This window comes from Pinus tabuliformis, chromosome 8, assembly GCF_031772625.1.
Source record: "Pinus tabuliformis cultivar Carrire ecotype Pingquan chromosome 8, CPIR1, whole genome shotgun sequence".
NCBI lineage: Eukaryota > Viridiplantae > Streptophyta > Pinopsida > Pinales > Pinaceae > Pinus > Pinus tabuliformis.
Window position 1 is genome coordinate 114,789,014 of NC_142294.1, and position 17,683 is coordinate 114,806,696.

Consider the following 17,683-nt stretch of genomic DNA (forward strand, 5'->3'; position numbering starts at 1 on the left):
GTAAATGGGAGGGAGAAGCTACCAAATTGGGAATGCCTTTGGTTTGATTTGGTATAGGAGGAGATAAGGTGGAACACTAGAGATGGAACCTCGTCCAAGGGTGATGATGAGGAGAACTGTGCCTTCGACGGAAAGGAAAATAAAGGGAAATGGAAGAAATCCCAATCCAAAGCATAATCGGTTCAAAGAGGAAAGAATAAAGAGTTGTCTAAAATCAAGTGCTTTCACTGTCATGAACTGGGACACTATGCCACAAAATGTCCATAGAAGAAAGCAGGCAAGAAGACTGCAGGATGAGCAGCAGGTGAAGCCTTGGCATCACAATTCAAAATTGATTTTACCCTCATTGCATTTATGTATGGCAAGCACAATGATGGGTAGTGTGTGGTATCTCGACAACGATGCCTCATTCCACATGATAGACAACAAATAATTCTTCAGTAACTTGGAGGAGAAGGACCTCCACATGCACATCAAGATGGGAGATGATGGAAGGTATAACGCGACTGACATTGGTACAATTACTTTTCAGATGGAGTCTGGCCCCCCTCTTAGGCTCAAGAATGTGATGTATGTACCGGGTCTAAAGAAGAATCTAGTTTCTGTTGCGGTGTTGGAAGACCGTGGATACGATGTGATATTCAAAAAAAGAAAGGATTTCTTGAGACACATCGACACGGGACAAGTGAAGCAAATCGGGGTTTGAGTGAAGAACATGTACAAATTAGTTGTGGAAGATTGTGAAACATTGAGCACAAAAGCAGAGAAGGTATAGAGCCGAGATGTCAGTGAATTATGGCATAAAATACTTGGCCATTTGCATCATGGTGCTTTGAATATCATGCAACATATTTCTATAGGCCTCCCTAAAGGAGCACTAGAGCACCGAGATACATGCAAAGGGTGTACACTGTGAAAGTACACAAAAACCACCTTCAATGATTGGGACAACAGGGCACATGCAATCCTTGAAAGGATCCACTCTAATGTATGTGGACCTTTCCTGACAGCCTCCACCGCCAAGCATAAGTATTATGTTATATTTATGGATGATTTCTCACGGAAGTGCTAGATCTACTTCATGCAGAAGAAAGACCAGACATTCTCCAAGTTTGTTGATATTAAAGCACTTGTTGAGAAAGAGATTGGTAGGAAAGTGAAGGCTCTAAGGAGCGATAACAGTAGTGAGTACATGTCGAATGAGTTTAAAAAATTATCTGCAAAGGAAGGCATTTGACGAGAGTTGACATCACCTTAGAACCCACAACAAAATAGGGTGGATGAGAGGAAGAACATAATTATTGTGGGAGTAGCACGAGCGATGTTGCATGACCAAAGCCTACCTCTACACTTGTGGGCTGAAGCATGTAACACAACGGTCTATTTGCATAGCAAGAGTCCTCACAGGATTCTCGGCATGAGTACATTAGAGGAAGTTTTTTCAGGGAAGAAACCAGATGTGTCACACTTCAGGATCTTTGGATCATCGGTTTACTGTCATGTTTCCAATGAAGCGAGGAAAAAGCTAGAGCCAACAACTGAGTTGGGCATCTTTGTGGGGTACACTAATAAATCTCACAACTATTGGGTGTACTTTCCATCCATCAGGATGATAGTGGTCAAACAGGATATGAAGTTTGATGAGGAGAAGGAAATGAGGTGTTCTCTTGAGAGGGAGCTTCAATTGTAACCTGATCAGGAGCTTTTATATCCAAAGGAAGAACCTCAGGAAGTCATGGAGTAGCCACAAGTAGAGGAGGAGAGAGTGGATACATCCACTCAAGTAGAGACATCCAGAGAAGGAAGGAAGCGGACCAGGGAAGCTAAAAAAGTATTACAAGATGCTAGAGAGAATGTTGGAGCACCCACATCACAACACAGGCAGAGGAGGTCACAAGATTGGTACACTTGGTACATGGATTTGATGAGTGAGCTAGTTGAGATAGAACCATCCTCATTAGAGGAAGCAGCGCAACAACCAATATGGGTTGACACTATGGTAGAGGAATATGATTCCATTGTCATAAACAATGTTTGGGAAGTGGTCCCAAGACCAACAGAAAAATCAGTGGTTGGTTCGAGATGGATTTACAAGGTAAAGCATGTAGCAAATGGGAGCATAGAGAAACACAAGGCCAAATTTGTGGCCAAGGGGTTCTCTCAAGTGGAGGGAATTGACTATGAGGAGACCTTTTCTCCAGTACTAAGGTACTCATCTATTAGGTCAATTCTAGCACTGTCAACGCAGATGGGGTGGAAGATCCACTAGATGGATGTGAAGACAACATTCCTCAATGGAGTTATTGAGGAGGAGGTGTATATTGAGCAGCTAGAGGGGTTTGAGACCTTTGATAGAGAGTCATGTGTGCAGACTCAAGCAAACGTTGTATGGACTCAAGCAAGCACCTCATGCTTGGTATACCATGATTGATAGTTATCTCACCAGTTTGGGCTTCACCAAAAGTGAAGCAGATGCAAACCTTTATCACATTGTGGTAGAAGGTAAGTTATTGATTATTGTTTTATATGTTGATGAATTTATCCTTACTGGTGATGAGAAGCTGATCAAATATTGCAAGGGGGACCTTACAAGAGAGTTCGAGATGAAGGACATGGGACTCATGCATTATTTCCTCGATTTGGAAGTATGGTAAGGAGATGCAAAGCTGTTTGTCTCTCAGGGCAAGTATGCCAACGAGATACTAAAGAAGTTCTGCATGGACAGCAACAAACCCATTGGCTCTCCTTTAGAAGGTAACTGGAGGAAAGAGGATGCCACTTCAGGTGAGGAAGTGGAGGCTACCATCTACATGCAGCTTGTGGGTTCACTCATGTATTTGGTGAACACATGACCGAACATGTGTTATGCAGTTAACCAACTTAGTCAAGCCATGGTTAAGCCAACCAAACTATATTGGAATGCAACAAAACATGTGTTGAGATACCTCAAAGGCACTACTCAATTTGGTCTTTGGTACAAATGAACAAAGTGAGTGAAGCTGCAAGGCTTCACATATGCAAATTGGGCCAGGAGTTCATCAAAAAGGAAGATCACTTTAGGAGGAATTTTCAGTGTTAGGTCAGTAGCAGTTTCTTGGTACAATAGGAAGTAGATATCTGTGGCACTCAGCTAAGCAAAAGCAAAATACATGGCTGCAAGTCAGTCAACATGTGAGGCTATCTAGATGACAAAGATTCTTGTTGGGTTATTTGGTCAAAAGATGGATCCTACAATGATTTACTGTGACAATCAAAGTTGTATCAAACTCTTTGAGAATCCAGTATTTCATGATCGATCCAAGCATATCGACATTCGGTATCACCATCTATGAGATTGTGTGCAGAGGCAGATTATGTTGTTGCAGTACATTTCGACAGAGGAACAAGATGCAAATATTTTGACAAAGGCTTTGTCAAGAGGAAAATTCGAGTTCCATAGAAGTAGGATTGGGGTATCTGATAATCCCTTTCTTGCTGAGAGGGAGTGTTGAAAATGCAGCAAGAAAATCCTAATTTAATTTTGCCTTGATTAAATTAGGAGAAATTCGAATTTCAATTTCAGTAAAATACTTGGAGGTAGTTAACTGAGGTGACATGGGTCTTGTCACTTAGTTAACTCAGTAAATTCAAGTTGGAGACACTTGATTTCAGTTCTACATGATTGATTTCTAATTTGTAGCAATCTATTTAAGTTAATTTGAGTTATTGTTAGTGTAACTAGTTCTCACTGTTAGTAGAACTAGTGGAGGTTCAGTCAAGGGTGTGTAAATTTTTTCACACTGAGATCCAGTTAAACTGATCAATTAACCTAAATTAACTTATGCAATCAGAGAATTCGTGTTACCTAGTTGATATTGGAGTTCAAGGGTAGTGTACTATCAGTTGTAAACTTTTCCAAGTTGTAAACTTTTCCAAGTTGTACAGGTGGTGCATGCAGTTAAAGAAGGGCATAAATGAATTACACAATCCAAATTGGTGAATTTCCTAATTAATAGGGGCCTAATTCCAAAGGGAACAACGCAAGGAAATATTGGCTTGAATCAATCTGTGAGGCAATGAGATAGATTATACTAGTGCAAAGGTTGCTTAGGCTTGAGCAATCATTGTATTTCTTCTCTATTCTTTAATTAACACAATACAAATAATAAGGGGTTTTGAGCAGTTGCTTTCCCCTATATAAATCTCTCTGTATGTGTGTTGAATCTGGATGCATGTTAATGATTTGTGTTCTAGATCGTGATCTGGTTTCCACAAATGAGTAGAGTAGTTTCAAGTCTTGTGATTTAATAAATTTCATGAGCAATTTTGAATATACCCATTAAATTTCTACACAAGAGTCAATGCCATATATCACTATCATATCACTGTCGTAAGAACATGAACTACAACCCAAATATCTGTCATAAGAACAAGGATTATTTCCATGCTTCATAGGTCACTTTCATACATGAAGGCCATTGTAATGTATCAAGGTCACTGCCATATGGGTTGCTGTCATAAGTCAATCTCACATCACCAGAATACATAATTCGTATCATTATCATTTGGTCACTGTCATATAGATCACTATCATAAAACCACTGGCATACATCATAGTCACAAGATTATACATTATTGCCAAGTGAACTCTGCTATACATTGCTGTCAAGAGAACTTTTCCAAACATCATTGTCATGAGAACTTTGCCAAACATCACTGAAGGTAAGCTCTGCAACTCAAGTCACAATCCTTTCTTCACACTAGATATCAAGGATCTATATTACAAACCATTTGCCCTTTTTGTCTTTTTACAAGAGACTATTCTAAGGGCTTTTTAAGGCAACTTCTAATAGTTCAATACACCAATATATAAGTTGATATGCAAACCGTCCAAACAAGACTTCAACTCCTAGCAAATTCATCAACATAAGAGATACTTACCTCTAAAAGATGTCATATTTCTGCCCTCTGTCACCCTTCAGCTTGTGCATAAATACCTGTAATTTCTTGGTCCTGGTTAGGGCTTCTTGCAGCCCTAAAGATTTGTCACAAAACACCTCATAATCTCATACTGTCCTTAGTAGCAAACTCGACCTCTTTTTAGATATGTGTTAGATGATTCTACCCTCCAAAAAAAATACCTTTCGGCCCTCCCAAATAGATGCTATAAGGGCTCGACCCTACCACCAAAAACATAAGAAAGATGCAGCCTATTGTGTAGAGATACACCAACCATCCATGCATAAAAGGGTCTTCAAACATACCTAGCAAAACAAAGAGATAAAGCTGCCATAGAATGCCATACAGACTGTCACAAGGACACCAAACGATCTGCCACAAAATGCCATAAAAGGAGGCCAGATTAGGTAGCAAAGATGTTGCATTGAGGTAGGTCACAAATATGCTTCATATTAGGCCACATTGATGCCTCACATTAAGCCGCATAAGTTGCCTCAGATAGCCACAATATATGTCGTAAAAGTTTGAACTCTTCCACAGTCGAAGTCAAAATCAAATGCTAAATGATGGAGGTAAGGTGCCATCTATGAAGGGTCACGTCCCTTAGGTAGGATGACATAAAATGTTATGAGGCCGACTTGAACCTGTGCCACAATAAATTTAAAAAAATTATTATTTTCCACATAATAAGTTGACTTGAGTTCTTTGATGGATCATCTAGAAGACTTCTAGCCCATATAAATTTGTCACCTCAAAAAGGAGTGCCAAGACCACATTAATAATAATATTTTCCTTTAACCAATTTAAATTGTTCCTTAGGGCAAGATGGGATTCTTTTGGGGTAGATGGGTTTTTCATAGGGAAATTCATTCCATAACTGCCCCAATTTTCAACACGTACTTCGACAATTCGATAGTACTATCAGATTTTACTTGCATTTTTTGTATTTTTTTAAAGCCCCGACTTTCATCAGATATCTGACAAACACAACTATCGTCGAATATCCAATGATACGTTAGTAAGATATCTGACAATAATTGTGTTTGTCGGATATTCGATGATAATTGAATGTTCGTTGGATATCCAACAAACATTCATGATTTGACTTCTTTTAAAAGAGGAGCATGGAGGTGGGCTTTCATCCACTTATGTGTGCATTGGTCAGTTGACCATTAAATATAGTCTCTCTAGGTGCAACCACATGTTCAACCACTACCTCAAGGTGTTCCCATGGCTTATAGAGTAAGCAAGCCCCATGAGAATTGAACATTGCCAAATAGTGAGAAACTCCTCACTTTTCATGTTATATAACCACTTGTTGTAGCTCTGATTCCAATTGTTGTAGATCTGACACAGAAATACTATAGATCTGATATGAGAATACAAGATAATGCAAATATACTGAGAAACAATAAGATAGACATAGATAGAAATGTTTCTTTATTGATCAAACCCTTAAGATAGGGCAACACCATACATTCACTCCTTAAGGAAGGAGAGCACTCCACAAGCCATATGCCTGTTCATACAATAATACTTCTCTTCATCTTCATGTGGAGTCTCTAGCCTCTATATAGGCCTCATACATACAATACCATGCATCATTACCATGGTTTCCTCATACCATCAACTAATACCATGGGCCCTTTACATTATTATTAACTACTTGTGGTCCCTTACATGACATGGGTTAACCACCTTATTTATTACTATGGCCCATCCCATTATTACATTATTACCTTGGGTACCTCCCTTGGTACCCCATATTATCCCCCCTAGGTATATAACATTTCACTATTGGATCCAACCCCTTTAGACATATTATAAATGATAATTATTATTTTTTAAAGGATCATTTTCATGTACAACAATACATATACATAATAATGATCATTTTAAAGGTTGAATTAATTAAGGGACATTTTCATTCCAAATTCATAGAGTACTTAGAAATATCAAATTCTTCTAGGTACAAACACTTTTTCAATTTTGATATTAAAACAAATTTACACCTCAAGTAATTGCAGATGAGGGATGAGAGGTGCTCTCTAGCTTACTATGGAGAAATTTTGTAATGGCACATGTCCTATCTTGTCTAGTTAAACATTTTAACTCGATCAAATTACATAAAAATAAAAATAAATAAAAATAAAATAAAAAATAATAATACTTATGGTTATTAATAGAACAATTTAACTCGATAAAATTACAAAACAACATAAAAAATTAAAAATTAAAAATTATATTTATAAATATAATTATAATTAATAATTAAACTGACTTAGATCCATCTTTTTTTCCCATTACAGGAAAAATCTAAGGAGATCAAACTTTCGATAAAATTACAAAAAAACATAAAAAAATAAAAAAATAATAATTATATTTATAAATATAATTATAATTACTAATTAAACTAACTTAGATCCATCTTTTTTCCCCATTACAGGGGAAATCTAGGGAGGAGGTCAAGAAGATTTGACACTGTGACCTCCCAACTAGTGAGATACTTGACAAGGGGAACTGGACCAACAAAGCTAACCCTTAAAGCTAACTTAAATCCATCTTAACTTCATATAAATTCAGATTTATCAAGCATTATATAAATCAATTTTTCTAAGATATAAACTTTTTTATAATAAAAAAAAATTTGATTCCTCTTACCTTACAGTGAAATAAATACCGAATTATCCCAAATAATCTACACGGATTTAACCCACCTCAACGCTTAATATATCCCCCCAATTTTTTTTTTCTTTCTAATTCGAACCTTTTTCCGGAAGAATTGCAACTCCAAGCCTAAAATTAAAATGAACCTATTTACCACGCAGACGTAAATAATGTGAACTAAAAACGTTGTGAAGGTACAATTAAATGTAAAGGGAACCTCACATCAATTTTGAAATATCAATCTGACAAAGTGGGTTAATTACCTTCTAGAAGATTTCCCTTACCTTAACCCTTTAGAGGAAAAGTGAGTTCGTTTACAATCGCAGTAGTCAGGGCATATGGGATTAGGGTTTCACTGGAAGTCTCAGGGTTTTATTTTCACAGGCTTTTTATAACCCTTCGGGTTTCTAATTCATCATTGTGAAAGGATCGGAGATATGCGATTAGGGTTTCACTGGAAGTCTCAGGGTTTTGTTTTTACAGGCTTTTTATAACCCTTCTTGTTTCTAATTCATCATTGTGAAAGGATCGGAGATGAATGGTAGGACGAGGGTTTTGTATTCTTTTGTGAAGTGTTGCGGTGATTGGAAGTTTTAGGGTTTTATGTTTTTCAGGCTTGTTATAACCCACACGGTTTACAGTTCTCCATTGTGAAATGCTTGGGAGGTGAATGTTAGGATGAGGTTTTTGTTTTCTTTTGTTTTTTGAATGGTTGCGGTGATGATTTTCAATATATCAAGCTCAACAGAACGGATTGCTGCTCCTCTGGAGTTGTATGTCGACTACCCCGCTGAACTGAGCAACCTTTTCTTTCCGTTTTTCGTTTGAATGTTTGGACTTCCTTTCTTTTATTTTTTCCGTTATCGATGGTTGCAAAGGTAGCATAGAGAGGACCCAGATGTCCGAAACAAATTCTCGTAGAATTAAACCTAAAATGCGAGACATTATTCGAATTTTCTCTCTTTGTTCATCTGATCCAATTTTCCGTATAGTAATATTTTAAAATGCTTTTGTTCGTTTTTCTTGATCGTTAATGTGTAAAAGCAGCTGTGATGATACTAAGCTCCCTCTTCCGAGCCGAGTGAGGAAACTGCTGGCATGAATCGAACCTAATTTACCGCCACGCTGAGCTGCTCTTTTAGCAATTTTATCTTTCCCGTTGTTGAAACAGGGTCTGCACGTTTGCCTTTTCGCTTACAGAAGGTTGTAAAGTTTCAGGGTTAACTAGATTAATGAAGACTATATTATTAGAGCATAAACTGAAACACAATACCGCTAAATACGGGACTGGTGGTTCGCATTGGTTTATCAGTGCTGTATAAGTGGGTTCGGTTCTATTTTACTGTTCCCGAGGTTTTGGCAGTGATAATCGGTTCACATATTTCTTTACAAGGTACTTTACATCTTTATTATTAGTCATTTTTATTGGATGTGTTAAAGTCTCCAATTTATCTTTTTTGTTGGCCATGCTATTGTGTATATCACCAGGCCCTCTTTTTCGGCGCATCAATTTTCCATTCTCATCAATCCAAACTTTGTTCAAATCACACTATGCCAGAATGCTATTGGGAGATATGTAGAGTTAGGTTTCGCTTATGTGCTCTCCTCAGTCGTACCCTGTTGTGAAGAGATCTGTAAACTCATGGGTTTAATTCAAGCCCTTTCCTAAGCCCCTGCCTCCCTTGCCCCACACCCTAGTTTGGGTACAAGTGTTAGTCAGTTGATATTTTTGTATCAGAACCTATTCGACCATGGAGATAGATTTATGGTGTTATGGAAGTCCTTTCGTTTTGTTGTCAGTTTTAGAAGAGGCACCAAAAGTCAATTGAACTGAACTTTTCTATGCTTAACGTGTTCAAATATCTGCTGGATGATGACAACATTCCTCTACAATGAGCAACATACTGTCCGGAGGTCATTAACTTTGAAACCCGGTGGCGGCAGAAGCCTTTTTACATGTTCACTCTTGATAACCATGTTGGTAGGCTCTTCTAAATCTCACTACAGATATGTAGTTAATTTTCCATGGACTATTTAATTATCCCTTCAAAACCAGCATTTAGGAGGCAGAATTTTTCCTTAATTGGGTTTATTAGGGGTGGACGATATTTTTGTCCAACTGTTGGTAATAAATAACCCAGAGAATATATTAGTTTTTAGAGGATCTTTTCTAATTATTCTCAGAGATCAGTTACAGTAGTTCTCTTGTAAAATATCTCACATCTCCGAAAGGGGTTTCAATTCCCTTTCTTGTTTGTTACACATGAACGCAACAGTAATCCCCAAGTACAAGCTTCGCACCAGGTACAAGTACTTATTTTTCTTAAATTTTGGTTGTAGTATTTCCCTGTGATAGTCTATTATCCTGAAAAAAGTATTTCTGCTATCCTAAAAAGTTAGGCAATTAGCTCTACTTCAATTGCTTATGTCCACATAACATTTTGGAACTTCTTGCTTGGCTTGGCGATTGCCAATGGCTATGCTATCTGGGCAATACGTTTTCTCATTTTGTTTATCTTGAAGAGAAAACATTAGTTCATTAATGTACTGTGCAATTGATTTGGGGCTTTGATTGCTTTGTACATATCTCACGGAAAACTCGTGAAATTCTGAACACACTGTTAATGAGAAAATCAGTGTGCAGTAATTCAAGTAACTCATTTGAGTTTCCCACCATCTTGTCTCCATATTTGACTCATTTCTTATGTGTTACTCTTCGCTGTCCTCATTTGGATTTGAACTAAAATTTTATCAATCTCTGCTATCTAGTGAATGAGTAACCTGAGATTCTAAGTTTTGGTCTGCTCACCTGCTCCAACCTGTCGGTCTCGTCTCGGCTTATTTTTTGGCTGGGGTTTTCCAGTATTTGCTCAATGCCTCGCCTCTACTTTATGGTTTATGTATGCTTTTGCCTGATTCAGATACTTTTATTGTGTGCCATTCTAAAACTACATAAATTTCCTCTTTGCAACTTCTTTTGCAGAATCTCTTTTCTGCTGTCACATGTAGATTCCATTGCTTCATCTTATGCAATCCTCTTGTACTGTTTGAAATTGGAGTTGTCTATAATGCGACTTTTTGAGATTCCGGTGACGGAATCCGGCGGAAGAAATTGAGATGAAATCATGATTTGTTGCAGTTAAAATGGTTTTTTAACTGCATATTCGGATTCAGCACCCTGAAAAACCCCTGGGACGGTTTCATTGTGCAGAAATTAGCTATCAAACTTGGATTCCAATAAATTACTGCCGGATTTTCACCGGAAAAAATCGCCGGAAAAGCTTTCAAAAGGTCGCTTTAAAGACTACTCCTTTGAAATTTGCTCGATGCCTCGTCGCCAACTATGGTTTATGTATGTCTTGCGTAATTCAGATGCTTTTATTGTGCGCCATTCTAAAAGTACATAACTTTCCTCTTTGCAACTTCTTTTGGAGAGTATTTCTCCACTCACATGCAGATTTCTTTGCTTCATCTTCAGCAATCCTCTTGTATGGCTTGAAAAACATCTTCTGCCCTGGCTTGAAAAACATCTTCTGCCCATTGTTATTGTTTCTCTCCCTTGGAATTTCAATGAAATTGTTCGTCGGGTTGGGTATCCGATGCACTTTTGACAAACATTTGTTGGATATGCGATGATTATGTGGCGAAAATAATGATTGATTTTGATGATGATAACTAGGACTACCATCAAAAAAATGGAAAGTGATATGATGATGGAGGAGGTTTGCTTCCAAAATAATCTGTTTACACTTTCCAAATGAATGAACAAATATAGGTGGGAATGTAAAAACACTGAGATGGGTGTCTTAATGAGAAAGGTGGCTTGCTTGGTGGTGCAAGAGGAATGTTGCAAAGGGATGGGACCCATTGGTTGGTCTCGATATGGGTTCATGAATGGATGTTTATTGCATAAATGGTCTACTAAAGGTGGGGGAATGAAATGCCAAATGCGAATGTGGTGGTGCATTCATGAATTATTGACTAGGATAATGAAGGAATGAATGACTAGGATCATGAAGGAATGAATTACCAAAATGATTAGAGAGAAGCACGAGGTTGATTCTCAAGGGTAACAAATGAAAAAGCTATTGATACTAAGGATGATGTAGCATGGATGCTAAGGTGATCCAAACTACTAACTAGCTTTAACCATATAGGTAAAGAGGATAATTGAAGTGGATGATGTCAGATAAAGGGGGTCTAAAGGCTAGCTCAAGGGGTGTGAAGTGGTATATGCAAGGTTCTCATAGGGAGAACGTAGTATACCAGTTGAAAGTACATACCTAATAATGCCCCTTCATGAATACATTGAAGGGACTTGCACCTAAAGTGAGTACTAATTGATAAAAACAATTAATGGAAGTAAACAAAATTTAATAATAGGAGTATTAAGTATACATAGCTTTTTTTTGATGAAATGATGAAACAAAGGGATCCCTAAGTGTATGTGTTGCCGCATGAAAACATTTTTCAAGTTTAAGACAAAATTCAAGGTGTCATTGGGTTGATATGGGCATAAAATATGAGTTTGTGGGTACGTAGTATGTGGAGATTTTAATATATTTGTAGGTTTACGACATATATTACATATCCTATTGTAAATGTGAAAAAAACCCCTAAAAAGTTTTGATATTGACATAACATTAAAAGTTACAACAAAGAACTAACTAAGACCCAAAGCTACAACTTTCCAGAGTTCCATGACACATATCTATCCATCGGTCTCCACACCTTTGCCCTTGTTATGCACTGGGTCCTCCCAAAGATCGAGTGCATCTCCATAGAAGATGACCTTGCTACCATCTTGGACTTTGAGTTTGGCCACCCATGCCTCCATCACTTTGAACTCAAAATGAACCTTTGCCTTGAATTTCTTTAGAAGCACTTGCTATAGCTCGTGCTTTGTGTTCATCAAGAGTCCTGTCATCATATCATATCCCATCTTTTCTCAACTTTATTTGGTGAAACATTATCGAATCTAAAGGAGAATAATCATCGAGGAGTTAACGCTACCACCCTCTACATCGTCGGAGGGAATTTACAATCCAAAACCACATCGGGGAGTTCATGTCAACCCACAATCTCATGGGGAGCTAAATTTCTCTGATCCCATATCGAGCAATAGGCGATATAGGGGAGCACATCTCAACCCATCCAATTTCCTATCGATATTGCCAACAGTGACCCTCAAGAGTCATGTGGAATACCACCTTAATCATAATCTGAGCTTGGGCTATATACTCGAATTGAAAAAAGGTAAGGATCACATGCCCTAAGCCTTCTCAACCCATTGGCCAGATGGGGATGGACAAACCCAACAAGCCCAACTTGTGGGTATGATGCCATCTGGCGTATACTCTGCAAAGAACAAGATAGGGGAGAAACATCTCCAACCCTATGGGTAATGGATAGGGGTGATACCCTGTCTAGAGATCCCTCAACTCCAGGAGCCTTCTATCTCAATTCCACACCCTAGGAGCTCAAATAGGGGGAAGAGATGGCTTTGTGTCCTTGATCAACGATGCCCCTTATCAGGAGGGTCACATCCATCAATCCAAGTTTCTCTCTGAAGATCAAGAAATTCCCTTTCGGTAAAGCCTTGGTGAGAATATCTAAATCTGCTCATCTATCGATATATGATGGAGTCTAAAGACTCCACTTTGCACCATGTCTCGAATGAAGTGATATCATATCTCTATGTGCTTGGACATTCTTGGGTGTGTGTTATATTATTTCCATGACTAGCCCCACAATGGTGGGCAGACTTGCCCATGGCAGGCGGACCTACCCATGGTGGGCAGACCCGAAGATGGTGGATGGACCTACCCGTGGTTTTGTGCATGGGTTTTGCACATGGTTTTGGGTATGATGGTTTTATGCCTATGGTATTTTGTAGATCTGTTCAAGGGAACTATGATTATGTTCTAATACAGGGTTATGGATTGAGGTTTATGAATGCTTCAGAATGTATATATATGTATTATAACATTGAAAGGAATGTAATGAAAAGTCAATTTGGTAGTCTTGGTTTTGGGATCAAGGGGAAAATATATGTGTATATTTGTTTTATGTTCTCATCATTGTATATTTTTCTGTTTGAAGAATTCGTTTGTAGGTAATTTATATATAGGGTTAAAACCTACAGACTTGTCATGAAATATGGGATTCTCTTCTAGAAAGATCCCATTCTTGTTGTTGTAATATATTGCTGTAGTGTCTAAGATCTGCTCAAATAGCTCTCTAAAGAGCTTTCTCAACCAAAATTCTTCACAACTAGCCATGCTAGCGACAACATACTTTTCCTTTGCGGTACTTAGTGCTACAAACTTCTCATTCTTGCTCATCCAAGATATCGTGGAATATCCAAGATTAAAACAACATCTTGTCGATAATGTTTCCTTCCTAGTAAAGCATCGGTGTATCCATGAAGTCGAACATCCTCAATAAAGTATTTCATACCAAGTGTGATTTTCCCATGAAAATATCTCAAAATGTGTTTGGCAACAATGCAATGCGCATGGAGAGGCTCAGTAATTAATTAACTCAACGTATTCAATGTGTAGCATATGTCTAGATGGGTGTTCACTGGGAAAATCAGAGCCCCAATCAACTGTCTATACTCGGATGGATTCGAAAATCGAGTCCTGCGACCTCTCCACATAACTTCTTGATGTTCATTTCCATCGGTGTGGGTAGGGACTTGCATTTTGTCATTCCAAATCTTTCCAACAACTTCACAACATATTTTCCTTGTGAAAGGAAAATCTCACCAAGCCTTTGCCACACATCGAGGCCTAAAAAGTAATGCATGAGTCCAAGGTCCTTTATCTTGAATTCAGGGGCTAGCTCCCTCTTACACTCGATCATCAGGGGTTCACTACCTTTCAAGAATAGATTGTCAAGATATAAAACCAAAATCAACGACATACCTTGGACTACCTTGAAGTAGAGGTTTGGATCGACATTGCTACTTGTGAATCCTAACCTCACCAAATAACTATCTATGTGGGTGTACCATGCCCTAGGGGCTTGATTCAAACCATACAATACCTTCTTCAACCTGCAAAAATGTGTCTTTCGATCCTCTACTTAAAATCCCTATGGCTTCTCAATGTACCACTTCTTCTTACAACATGCCATGGAGGAATGTTACCTTCACATCCATCTATTTAAGGGTCCATCCTTGACTTGTAGAAAGGGAAACTATTGAACGAATGGTTGCATATTGAGAAACAAGTGCAAATATATCATCATAATCTTCTCCCTCTTTCTGGGAGAAAACTCTGGCCATGAACCTCAGGATTTATATTTCTCATTGCTACCATCAACTCCATGCTTGATCTTGAATAACCACTTTGAAGTCACCACAAATTTCCCCTTTGGTTTTGGCACAACATCCCATACGTCATTCTTCATGATTGATTCATATTCTTCGACCATAACATATTTCCAAACTTGTTCTTTTATGGATTCTTCAAAGGTGAGAGTTTTGGCTTGAATCATAGTGCTCATGGCTACAACATATCCCTAGTACTTGCAAGGCTTCCTGCTTTCTATCAATGATCTTCGAATGAGCACACATCTCTTGTCATCTCGTAGTGTGTATCAAAGCCAAAGTGGCCTCTTCCTAGTGGTAGGATCACATGGAGGAGGATTTAAGGGATCCATGGGCTCCATGGGATCATCAACAATATCTGTATCAGATTCGGGCATGGAAGGACAATCTAAAATATCCATATCATCATTCTTCTCAGGAGGAGGAGGGGAAGGAATGTCCCTTGCTTTTCCAAGGGTGGCATTTTCATCAAATGTAACATACAAACTAATTTCAACCTTCCTTTTACCAATAATATATATTCTAAATGCTTTAGAATTTTCACAACATTCAACAAACGTAGCTTTTCTTCCAGTGACCTTCAACTTGTTTCTTTTGTCCTTCAACACATGAAAGTATACGAGGAAACCAAAGATACAAAGATGACCAACGTCATGCTTGACACATATGAATACTTCTTCAGGGGTCTTGTTGTCTAATTCTTGATGACATACCTTGTTTTGAACATATAAGACGACATTTGTTGCTTCTCCCCAAAAGAACTTTAACAACTTTTGAACATGGTGGATGGCACAAACAACTTATATAATGGATATTTTATTTCTTTCATCCACTCTATTTTTTTTTGGGAGTATAGGGCACAATTGTGTCTTTCTTGATACCTTCCTTGCAAAAATAAATGAACTCCCTTGATATGTACTCTCCACCATTGTCATACCTGAATATTTTAATTTTCTTCCATGTTTGATTTTTGATCAAAGCTTTGAACTTCTTGAACATTTAAAAATCTTCATCCTTGTGCTTCAAATAATTTATCCATGTCTTTAATGAGAAGTCATCAATGAAGATGACATAGTATAGATGGCCACCAATATAATGCACGGGCCTTGGACCACATATATCAGAATGAATGAGATGGAAGATGTCATTTGTCTTGTTCTTGCTATAGGCGAATTACCCCCTTGTCTTATTTCCACAGGCATAACCTCAACATACTCCATCATGATGGGCTTGAACCTTGGGAATCCCTGAGACCAATTTATCCAATTTCAACAGAGCATCATAATGTAGATGGGCCAATCTTCAGTGCCATAGTTTGCTTAGATGATTATTTTTATGGACTAATGCTAGAAGTGGTCTTCCAGTGACTCTATAGAGTCCTTCATATCTTGATCCCAATGTGAATGCATCTCTCATAGGTGATCCAACAGGCCAAGTAAGAACCTTTCTCTTTATGAAGGAAACCTTCATCCCTTTGTCTTCCAAAGCAGATATTGATACCAAATTATTCTTCAATCTCGACACATACATCAAATCATGGAGAAAAATAGATTCCCCAGAATTCAAATGAAATTTGACGGACCTAAAACCTTTAACAGGGCGAGTGGAGTTGTCTCCAAGAACAATTTTTAAATTTGACTCCCTCTCTACCAAATTAGAGATAACTTAGAGATAACTTCCTTATAAATAGAGAAGTGATAAGTGGCCCCACTATCAACCAACCAACTACCCGACGAATATAGAGGAGATGAACTAGTAAGGGCATAAATAATAATATATTAAGATTGATTTGCAAAATTAATCTCATACATGGAGAGTCTTTACTTCTTTTGTGGATGACGATCTTCTTCATGATCACTTGGAGCATCTCTTCTTCTCCTTTCATCTCTTCCATTATGATCATTCCTTCAATCATCTATTCTTATTTGGTCATTGAACTTGTTGTTGTTGCTTCTAGTATTGTAGCGTGGTCCAATGTTCTTCTCGGGGCAATCTCGAGCACATTGGCCTTTCTTATGACAATTGCAGCATTCAATGTGCAATAATTCCTTCCTTATATTTGAATTTCGAGGAGGAGGATTTCTTGAATTTGATGGACCTCCTTTTCCTTTCTTCTTCTTCTTGTCATGAGTGATGAATGCAATGGGCTCTCCTTATTCATGATTTTGAATCCCTTCCTCTTGATATCATCCTTGATTCTTCTTGAGTGATATTTCCAATAGTTTCATCAAATGATGAGAGGAAATTGTTGTTGCTTATTGTAGTAATAAAGGTTTCCCAAATAGGAGGGGGGCCTCTTAGAGTCACAATCACCAATTCCTTGTTAGGCACAAATTCCCAACTCTTTGTAATTGATCTCTAAGATGAGATGTCCTCATTATGTAGAATTACACAAACTCTCATTTGTTCATATTTGTGTCTTTAAGTTGATCTTTCAAGGAGATGATTTCATTCAGATTGTTGACTTCATACATGCCATCTATATTATCATACATGTCCTTAGACTTCCTGAAATTGTCAACATATGAAAGTAAATTATCATGTAAACCATCAATTATAATTTTCTTTTATTTCAACTCACCTTTCTTTTACTTGTTCTTGGCAGTATTGGAAGCATTCTCCAGATGCTCAAGTACTTTTCCTTGAGTGTACTCCAAAACATCATTGTTTTCAGCTATGATCTCCAACCTGACTTTCCACGCAACAAAATTGGATGAGTTACCCAACTTCTCATTTTCTTGA

General features: G+C 37.9%; 1 protein-coding gene and 1 non-coding gene across 2 annotated transcripts in view; both read left to right on the forward strand.

Annotated features, from left to right (window-relative positions):
- Nucleotides 1-17,683, forward strand: part of LOC149234389 (sodium/hydrogen exchanger 8-like) — a 127,727-nt gene that overhangs the window by 16,578 nt on the left and 93,466 nt on the right. The gene's annotated exons all lie outside the window — the stretch shown is intronic.
- On the forward strand, nt 8,316-8,410 carry LOC149234390 (small nucleolar RNA Z107/R87). Its single transcript, XR_016246932.1, has one exon. It is a non-coding gene; the product is annotated as a small nucleolar RNA Z107/R87 (small nucleolar RNA).